Raw genomic sequence first — 11,697 nt, 5'->3', positions numbered from 1 at the left:
TTCCTTTCTTAAAATGTGTATACGTTTTTTGGCACTTTTTATATTTTTGATTTCTATATGATGTTTCCAACCTTTTGATTGTTTTAAATATTTTGTGTTTGTATGTCACTGGCTCAGGTTAGAGGTTGTATAGGAAGTAGTCTGTTTATCTGTAAATACACATTATAGGAAAATGCAATATACACAATATGCTGTCTCAAGCAAAGAGGAATTTAGAAATCCATTTACTTTGAAGCTCAGGAGATGGGGAGAAACTTGGATTTTTCTTTCTTTCTTGACAGACACATTCATTCTGTCTGACATTCTTCCAGTTCCTGCCGTGTCTCCAGGCTAACTGTACAGTATGTACAGATTCCAACCTTGGATGGAGAACACCGATTTTATCAGTTTTATGTAACATGAGCTCACGAATTAGGAAGATAAGGGATGTTTGTGGTACCAAAAGACCATTATCTGCTTATTTTAACAACATGTACCTATTTCCAGATATTTTTTCTTGATGGATATTCAGTTTCCCCTCATAATTTTCCTTCACTTCCTTTTCATTTGTTTTGTCTGTGGGGTTTAGATAAATCTGTCAAGGTGGTGGCTGATTTTATGTTGTGTCTGATGTATGCTTGCCTTTGTGATCACTCTGATTTCTATTATTGCCATCATATAATTTTAGTGCTAGATCTTCCTTGCTCTGTAAAACTAATTATTTTCATACCAGTTCTGTCTAGGAAGTTGGATTACAGCCTGCATAACACACATGCATAGAATTGGAGGCTTACACATAGACAATAGTTTCTATATAGGGAAGAAACGGTTGTAGCACACAGAAAGTGGGAGTTTTAATGGTGTTCAGCAGTTCGGAGAAAGCAGGGACGTTCTCTTCAACCTGCCCTATCCTAATTTCTGGTTGATAGCTTCAAAAATTCTCGTGATAAAAGTGTCATTCCTTTTGGTTTAGGGTGATGATTCATGTAAAAATCAATTCTTGTGCCATCATATGACTGTGAGAAATTTAGTTCAGCAGATCAGTTCTGTTAAAATAACATTTATTAATCAACCCCATGTGTTATGAACCAGAGGGACTGTACTGTGCCCTGGAAACATCCCCATAAATGAACTAGCATCCAAGCCCTGGGCAAACTCTAGAAGGGTGGTTTCAAATACGGGGCACAAACAGTTCTCATATATAATGTAATTGTTCTGTACAAGAGGGAAAGGACTCCAAAATGATCTTACGAGGTTTAATATAAAAATGTAAATGCTCAGTGAATATTTATTGTAATATTAGCTGTCATTGTCTTTAGATTTGATGAGATGCTTTTTATTAAAGAAAGAAATGATTATTTTAATAGTATAGTTGATACTTTAGCTGCATTTATTGATTTCTTTTACTCTGTTCTCAGTGCTTTTTTCTATTGTATCAGTTAATGCATAATATAATAATTCTGGAAATTTCATGGAAGTATAGTAAAGACTACAAAAATCACCAATAACTATCACTCAAAGATAATCATGATAAATATTTTGGCACAGATCTTTGGCACACTTTTTCAGTGCATATTCTACATGTATATTTGCAATTTAAATGAAATTAGTAACATATACTGTATTCTATTTGTTTTCATGGAAGCCATTCATTTATTCATTAATTTACTAAGTATTTATTGAAAATCCTCATTGGTTTAAGTATTCTACCACATTTTTAGAGCTGCATTGTATTCCGTTTTGTAGAAGCATTGTGATCTGTTCAAACAGTCAAATAATATTGGTCTTCTCTAGTGATCACAGTTTGGGCCACTATACACAATGCTGGGTGATTTTCTGAAATTGGAATTGCTCTGCCTAGGTATGCCCGTATTTTAAAGATAGTAGTATATGTTGTCAAAAAGCTCCCCAGGAAAGTTGTGTCAAGTTATATTGTGTGAAATAATATATGAAAGTCCATTTCCTAGTACTTTAGTCAACAATAAAAAAATAATTGCCATTAGTCTCAATTCATATTTTTTGCTTAAAAGCATGGTTATTTTAGCTTTCATGTTTAATGCATTTATAATTTTCTTTTAGTGATATACTTGATCATATTTTTTACCCTTTTTTTAATTGAATTATTCTTTTTTCACACTACTGTGTGAAATATCCTGATATATTAAGGATAATAGCCCCCGAGTTTTCTTATATATGGGCTTAACTTTTTAAATTTATTTGCTTTTGGCTTTTGATTTTCACATGTACAAGTTAATCTATCAACCTCTTTCATTATGTTTTCTGCCTTTGTGTTTACGCTTTAAAAGTCTTATCAGGAGATCAAAATAATAGTATCTGACATTTTCTTCTCTAGCTTTGTGATTTCATTGTTACGTATTTTACTTTTTAATATATTGGAAATTGATTTTGGTGTATGTGGTGAAATACTTTCTGAGTCCACATATGACTGAGGAATACATTTCTGTTGATTTCATATATGAATGCCAGCAGGATTAAGTACCGACCTCTTGGGTTCAGCTTTTCTCACTCAAAATTCTGTAGACATTGCTCCATTGTGTCTTACTCTTGATTTTTCTTTTTTTCACATGGAATCTAGTCTTTCCTCATTGAGTATACATGAATCAATATTTATTCTTAAAATTGAAAATTTACTAAGACATGTCGAGATGTTGGCCTATTTTCATTATTTTTGTTTTACGTCTGATGAGTTCCTTATAAAATATAGGTTCATATGTATTTTCTAAGTTTTGGGAATGTTTCTTGTCTTAATAACATTTTGTACTATTTTGATTCCATTTGTTTCTTTCCCCTGTCTAGTAGCTCCAATTATATGTAATGGTGAATCACTTTCGTACATATCTACTATTTTCTCTTATGACTTTTATCTCTTAATTAGTCTCTCTGCAGTACAGGTAACATTCTAAAGTTTTTTTCCAGTAAGATTTTCTGCGCTGTTGATTTTAATCTTCGTTGCCTCTAAGACCTTCAGTTTAAATTCAGTGACCATGGTTTTATGTCTTTCAGATCTTTATGTCATTCAGCTCCACTACCTCTCAGCAACATAGCCTTTCAGTTTAGCAGTTTTCTAATCAGTTCATCTTTGATCTCCTCTCTTTTTAGAGTCATTTACATTTTTTTAAAAATTGAGGACATAAAGAGGACACATACTTCTGCTTCCTGTGACATGCTCATTTAAAAATTTTATGTTACCAAATATTTTTATTTTTATTTCTTATTTTTATTTTTCAAATAACACAAATTTATTTTCTTACAGTTCTGGAGGCCGGAAGTCCTAAAATCAAGATGTCATCAGGGCAGCATTACTTTTGGAAATGGGAGGGGAGAATCTGTTTCCTTGACTTTTTCAGCTCCTAGAAAGTTATGCAGCATAGCATTTTTAAGTTTCTTTCTCTCTGACCTCTGCTTACATTGTTCATTGCCTTCTCTCTCCCTCAAATACTTTTATTTGTCCCTCCCCCCTTTTTTGTCATTAGAAAGGAGAGAGAAGTTGAGGGCCAACATAAGCCCCAAATGGTCAATAATAATATAATGTCTATCACACTGATATTTCAAGTTCAAATCACAGAAGAGGTGTACTTAATCTAGCACTCAGAGAATATAGAGAAGTTGAGATTTGTCTTTCTTTCATTGACTATCTATCTTAATATATCCTGATATGGAATCAGCACCTTCAGATTCTCTAAAGGCCAATGGTTCAGAGTACACAGACTCCAGTGCTGTGTGAAGGATTAAATTATACTGGTATTATGATAAGTCCATGAATCTGGTGTAAACCCAGGTCTACCATGCCATATATTTTCAAAAGGGATATATGAAATACTTGCACATATGAGACCTAACTGCTAAGTTTTAATGAGATTACTTAGTACTTCAGTGACTGTTGTCTTTCAATTTATTATTATATTGTTTATATTATGGAGTTTTTTCTCTTCTTAATGTTCTTTCCTCTGCTTTTCATCTTCTCCTGTCTTGAAGTATTTGTTTTGATTTGGGTATCGTTTACTTTGTATTGTAAAGTGTCATGTACTATCTGGCTGGGAGGTTACAAGATTTTTTTTTTGCTAAATTCTTGAAAATTTGAATAATTCATTAAAAAATTGGTAAAGTGCTAGCTAGCATTTGCTTACTTGTGTGCCAAACATTTCTGGAATTTGGTGAGCCCTTTTGATTAGGGGACTCAAGATTTTCTGCCTCTCAGAGAAATTTTATCTATTATCTGTGTCATTATCACATTTTATTCACCTCTTCCAAACATCTGTCCTTTGTGATCTGCACTTGAAGTCCCTTATCTTTTCCCTGAAGTATTTATTTTTGATATTTGTCCTTTTGGGACCTGAGTTAGTGGCCCAAAAGATTTTTTAAAAATGTCCATCCTTTTCTTAAAGTCATTTACTGAATTTTTAATTTGAAAATCATATTGTTTATTTTTAGAAAATCTTTTGTCATGCTGACTTTCAATCTTATGTCTGCTTATTTTTTGGTTCTGTAGTCGGCTTTGCCTCTGGTAGTTCTGTTTCACATGGTAGGTCCGGTCTGCTAGGTCTCTTTCTGGCTGCTGTATAGTATGTTAAGGGCAATTGTTGGCTGGTGGGGGGGGAGGCAGCAGCTGCTCCAGTGGAGATGGATTGTAATTAGCAGTTGTGTTAGCTCCCAGAGGAGGGAAAAGGGCTCCCACATACCCCGAATTTCACACAGTGCTAGCAGTGGCCATTCCTGTTTGCTACTGGTAATACAATTTTTGTAGATTTTATGTTATGAATCATGGACCACTTGTTATTCAGAAAAAAATCTTTATTTTTTTCTTAACAACAACAAAAATGTCACTCAATTTTACCCCTAGACATTTTTCTCTACTCTTTATTAGGTTTGTTTTGCAGGATTTTGTTTGGAATAATGTCAGAACATAATGACATTGCAAACACTGAGAGGTACTATTTTTGGCAATGAAGATTTAGAGTATAATTTTGTGTAACCTTCTGTTGTCCAAATATTACTGATTTATAAAATACTAATGGGGCATGAAGAAAACTACATATTTTACTTAAAAATTACTTTTTGTCATCGTAATTTCTATATTTTATTTTTCTCTTTTTGCTCCTTAGCTGAGTGTCAGAGCAGTAACTAGTACCCGAAAAAGGGAACAGTTGTCTTCCAAAGGCATTTCCAAGCACCTCAATAAATCAGCCAGGAAAGGCACCTAAGAGACCAGTAAATCAGCACCCTGGGCTCTGTCCTCCTCTTATTATACTTTCCTGAGCGTGATTAGGCTATGTTTATTCCCTAAAATAGGCTTTCATGTGAATGTTTGAAAAAATATGTAGTTTTGGCTTTTCAGAAACTTTAGGAACATGTTTCACCTTTTGCACATAAGATTGAGACAGGTTAGTTAGCATGTTGTTGGGAAGACAGGAAGGTCCCTGGTGGAATAAACAAAGGCAGCCATATCCTGAAACTCTAGGTTCTGAAATAACTCATTCACTCCAGGACAAAAATGTAATGGCGCCCTGAGGTTAATAAATTATCTCATAAATCCCTTTAGGCCAGACAGAGCAGATCTGATAGATAATAATGGGTTATTTCATTAATCCCTTCAGGATCCACAAATTGCAAAACTGATTGATAGACAAATCCCATTAGAAGGTGCCAGCTCCCTTCTCCAAGTGGGCAAGAGAAGATACAAGAATAAGAGCCTTTTATTTTAGTCAGGGGGCATCCCAGTTGTGACTCCCTCGCTGGAGAGCTGCTGTCTCTTTGCTTTTAAGAAACTATCCTCTTTTGCATCTCCTCACCTCTCTCTGGATTGTGCTTCCATTTTTTGGTTTCATGAGACCCTGATCCCGGCACTCACAGAAATTTCCTAAATCAAGAATACATTTCTGTATGCATATTTTGAAATACTACTGGGTGCACGCATACATAACACGCGTATAATCTGTGTATATAGGTCTCTTCTTCTCTCATTCTTTTCCTTCCTCCTACCTCCTGATAGGTGTTTAATGTCAATTCAGTTTACCTTCCTTGAGTAACCTGATACATAATAAACATTGTAGGTTTTGGGGATACAAAAGTAAATATGTCATTGTCCTGTGTGTGTGCATATATAATTTATTTGTAAACACAGCATATAATTCTGGTAAAATATTTCGTAGGCTAATCAGGCCACATTATTTTTAGACCATTAAAATAAAATAAAACTCTACTTCTCATTAAGCCTTTACAGAGGTAGCATGATTTTACAGTTGAGCCATGTGTAGGTAAATTATACAGAACTCTGTATAGGTGGGGAAATATGAATTATTCTGTTATTTTTATCTTTTTATCCAGACCCAACCATAAAAATCAGTTATTTCCCTGGTAAGTTAAAAAAAAAAAATCCTAAGTCCCTAAAAATATTTAGTAGTCCTTTGTCTGTTTCATAAAATTACATCTAACTTTTAAAAGCGTTTGTTGCCTAATGGACAGCATATTATCATTGGAAATAAATAACACTAATTTAGGATCTTGACCTATTGAATTCAGTAATAGCTCAAAATTTATTTATTTCAATGATTTGGTATAGAATACATCTCAAACTTTAATTTGATGGAAGGAAAATCTGTTTTTATAAATTATAATAATCAAATGAAAACTTTGAATAAACTTACCGTTTTCTGTGAGCTAATTTTGTGGAAATCAGTACCTAGCCTTTGATCCAGCTGCAATTACCTAAAACGATATAAAGGGATGGTGTTGGAGTTTTGTGTTTATTGTTCATGTGTTTATTGCAAAAGCTAAGTTTTAGAATTACTAACATGTGCAATAGATTTTCTATTCATAAGTTAATTTGAAGGATTCACCTATAATATGAAATTAAATGAAACTGGAGTTAAGGAGCTTATTATATAATTTTAGAAACAGAATCATTTGAGTAATCTTTGATAGTGACATTATTCAGCCTTGATGAACAAAGTAAATAAATGATACGAAGTAAGCAATATTTAGAGATAAAACATTTTTTCAAAATAATTGATTGATTAGATTGATTAATTGATTAGAAATTTTGCACTGTCAAAATGATAAAATACAGAAAGCTGGAGATCTTTTTCTTCAGCTTTACAGACGACAATGCACATGTCTATGAACCTTTCTACAGGTACGTATCTAGTTAGGAACAAAGCTGTCAGGGAGCCTGTTTTGAGCTAGATCTGTGCCTGTGTGGGATAGTGAGGTGGGGCCAGACTCATCAGGGAGACCTTGGCCTTCTGGGCGCTTGTATGTAAGTAAAGCTATCTGGTCATAAAACCCTAAATTATTCATTCTAATGTGAAAACCTCACAGCAGGAGAGGCCAGAAGTATATCTGAGTCTCTTACAGTGGCAATCACATGGGCCTCTGTGTGTGTGTGTGTGTGTGTGTGTGTAGGACAGTGCCTCAGATAGTTTGTGAAAGACAAGCTGCCTTTGATGGCATGTCCCCAAGTGTGCAGCTCTATGAGGATAGGAAATAGGAAGGTCATGCCACAGTACTCTCAACCATCAGCCAATCCATGCGTTATAGGAGCCCAGAGTAGAAAGAGCCTTGAAGCCCCAGAGAGGTAACTGGTTTGTAATTGTGTTGAGGCCAATGATGTAGCAGTTTTCTTAAGTCAGTCCATTAGAGTTAAAGAAGCTGATTGGGCTGGAAATTGAAGAGCCATTTGCAAAGCGTTTCACTTTTGGTATTTATCTTATAAGTTTATTTTAAATTTAATCAGTATGGTTTTTCCAGGCTTATGTATGAAATGGCATAATCACAAGCAGAATTGCTTCAGATTTGTGAAAAGGACTTCAGTTTAAACAGGAAATAAAATAATGTGCAGTAAGTATATTGTTAGAGTTCTTTAAAAGAAACCTAACAAACTATTCATAATAAAATATTTTCTAGGATTAGCATTAAGCTATCCACCTGTAATGTTTCTTCATAAATTATGTTTTGGCTTAAAAATGAGATGATTTGTCTCACCTCAAAGCCAAGTAACTGGGCTATATTTGACTTAAACCAATATATTGTTCTTTTTACCCAGGAATGGAGGGTGATTAAAATCTTTTAATCAGAAAATCATATTTTTTTTTGTATATTTGATAAGTGGCAGGCCTCATCTCTATTTGCCTTTTTTTCTTTCTATTTTTTCCCCCTTTCTCCCTTGGTTCTTTGTGTAATGGAACAAATCATTACCTTCCTCTTACACATTCAGAAAGCTGTTTGTCTTTGAAGAAGAACACACAGAAAAGACATTAGACATTGTCTTTCTCAAATTTTAAAATAAAGAGCCTCAGTGTTTCCAGAGTGAACTTTAAGGTTTATGGCTCTGAAAATTACAAGTTAAAAAGCACATTAGCAATGATTTCTGAATTGCACCAGAAATTATGGACCAGTTCAAAACAGATTGTTGATTTTCTAATGTCACCATAGGTGCCACAAAAGTCTTTTGCAGTGGAGATTTTTGTTTGTGACTATATCCTTGCCCTAATCCTTTTTCTGCAACACTATTCCTTTTTCATTTTTAAGAACTTATTAAAAATAATTTCTGAGGATACAGTCTGATCTGCTGCTTAGAACAGATTAACAAAAATGGAAACTTTTATTTTTCACTTTTGATTTTTACCCATAGCAGTTTAGTAGGAAGTTCAATATCTGGATATCCCTATTACAAAAATTAGAAGTTTAATTATTATTTATCCTCAAAGATAATTATTGGTAGGAAAGACTTGATGTTATTTAGCGATCTTCAGATCAAAGCAATATAAACGTGCATGATTTTAACGATATGCAAGTGTAATGGCTAAGAAATTATCTTTAGTATGAGGTTAGTCTCTGCACTCTATGATTTTGCTCAGAATGCACGGGTAACCTAGACACTGAAGCTGAGGTATACATCCTTTTGAGGGAGAGGAAATTATTTCCTTTGCCTTTTGTTTTGTTAGTTTTCTGCATAAAAGAAATTACCAGTATTTTGTAGATGAAAGGTTTTATTTATAGAAGGATTCCTTTGAACTCATACCATTTTTTGGACAGTTATTTAGAAGATTATGGGTGGGGTAAAAAACAATAGGCACAGTTTAAGTGGAGAGTAAAGTCATTGTCAGTAGCATTTAAAGGACAGTAAAATGGACAAGGCACATGGCCTAAAGTGGAAGTTAAGTGCTTGCTTTGATGAATTGTTATCACTGGCTTAATTGGGTATTTCATGTGCTTTGATGAGCTTTTGGTTATTTATCATGTTTGTGTGTTCTCTTACTTATTTGAGTCTTTACACAAATGAGAGACTTCGTTTCAATTGTCTTTTAACAGGGAGTTCGTGTTGGGCTTTGAACACTGTGTGATTTGTTTAGCCCATACATATGTGAAAATACTGGTATTGTAAATAATGCTTTTACCTCTGGTTCTTGACCTCCCATTTCTTTATATTTTAGCTCTTTGGAGCTGTAACACTCTGTGATAACTTCCCCTTTGCAACAACTCACAGTTTTCTGCTCTATCTTCTGTTAGTGATTACATTAGCTCAACAGTATTTAACTACAGTTTTCACGGTCAGTTATTAATGAATGTTCATTTTATTTGTAGTATTTCTTTGCCAACAATACGGCTGTGAAATTAATTACCTAGCATTTTTTTAAAAGATAAAATTGAAAGAAATTTTTTTAAAAGATAAAATTGAAACAAATCTTTTTTTAAAAGATAAAATTGAAAGAAATGTTAAATTGTCATGTAGACCCGCTTTTGTCATTACAGGATAACAACAGATCCCTTTCATAACTAAGCCAAGCAGGTCAGCCACTCTTTATTGTTCAAATGGTTGGTAAAATATTCACAAAACCAAAATCTGGTGGGGTCTGGAATCTATGGGTTTGTAATTTGGAAGGTATTTGATTATGTCTTTTGTAGATTGTTCATGTTCTTTGAACCTGGTTGAAAAAAATGGTTATATTTTAACCTGCTGAGCCTCTCACATTTGAAAGAGAATAAGTGGCTTCCAGAAAGCCAGTTACCCCAGGCAGCAGGTTTGCCTCACAAACAATGGCTGAGAGAGACACCTCGCCATAGGCAGGCACACCAAGAGACTGCATTGTTAAACTGACTGAATTTTGGAGAATGGATGTTCAGGAAATGGCAATTCTTAAAAGGTTACTGAATTTATAGGCTAAAGACTCCTGTCTGTCTTGACTCATTTTAAAAATATCTTCGCCTTGAAAATACTGAGGCAATAGCTTTAAGATTTTTAAGTAGGAACTTTCTGTGTGCTGTTAGGGGGAGTGCAATCATGATCTCCATCAAAAGGTGGCCAAATTAGGCAAATAAAAATACACTTTGCCCCGTTAAATTTGAATTCCAGAAAACAAAAATGTGCTGTCACCGGAAATGATGATTTTCCTTGGTTCTTGTCTTCCTGAAGGACAGGATTCAGTCAAGAGACAGGAGTCAAGTAAGCAGCAGACAGCAAAGTTTGTCAGCAAAGCAAGTACACTCATCGTGGAGCGGGCTGACGGGAGGGTGGGTAACAGCCCAACATTTCTGAGATCCCTGGCCACTATCCTGTAGATTGGGATATTCTCCTCCTCCCCTTCCCTGGTTTTCTTCTCCTTCTGCATGTCTCCTTCATCCTGGTGTGTTTACTCCAGCCCAGGTCTCTGTTCTGGCTCCTGGCTTCAGTGGGTCTGTAACAGGATGCTGATGACATCACTGGGTTACCTCGGGGGGAGGGGGGCTTCTCGTTCCTCCTCCTCCTGCTCAAGTCCACCTTCCTGCCCACTCTGTCAGTGCCATGTACCCTGTATTTTATCTGGAAATCCTACATTTGAGTTTTGTTTTTGTTTTTTTAAACTCTCACATAAAAGTTGCACTTTTTTTTGTCACAATGAATAAAGGGATTCATGAACACAACGCAAATGAAAGTCAAGTTGATATGATTATGTTCCTTTGCCAACATTCCATTTAATTTAGTTTGGGGCAGTTTTGAAAGTTGTCCTAAATATTTCAAAGCAGTGGTTTCAAATCTGAGTATCTATTAGATTTTTACCTGGAAAACGAATAAAACTCATTGAGGTATGATCAAGACAGCCTTTATGTTTCCCTTTAGCCTGACTAAATTTTAAACAGGCTTCTTGACTATAGCGCCCCCCCCCCCAGCATTTAGCAAATTTGCAATTGTGAATTATTTGTCTGCCCCTTTCAGATGTAAAACTCCCAGCCTCTTGCCAGTTTTGTAACCCATATTGTCTTTTTCAAAGACTTGGGAGACATCCCTTTGAAATGTAATTAGGGAAGATAGTGTCCTTATATCCCCTTTCTGTGGAAGGGCAGGAGTCTACCTTCAATAATAGACAATTAACAAACACAGATGTTCTAATCCCATTGATCTGTTTTCCCCCTACTGTCCATCAGTATTTTCTACTAGGTCATCCAAGTGCTCAAAAACCCTTCTATCCTTTTTTTCAGCAGAGCTCAGCTCAGTCCTGTACTGACATCTCTCTCCCCTACTGCAGTAGCCCAAAAAAAAGTGTGCTGCTGTTTTTAACAAATGTCCAGTCTATTCTTACTGTGACAGGTAGGACAGGACCTGGGCCTCTGTACTTATACCAGGTCCCCCTAGTTATTGATACGGACCAAGTTTGGGAACCACTTTATTTTTAGCAATACTTTACAAAGCACCATAGTCATGTTTAAAATCTGTTTATATTC

Source organism: Rhinolophus hipposideros, assembly GCF_964194185.1.
Source record: "Rhinolophus hipposideros genome assembly, chromosome: 3".
Taxonomy (NCBI): domain Eukaryota; kingdom Metazoa; phylum Chordata; class Mammalia; order Chiroptera; family Rhinolophidae; genus Rhinolophus; species Rhinolophus hipposideros.
Note: the sequence above shows the minus strand (reverse complement) of the source record.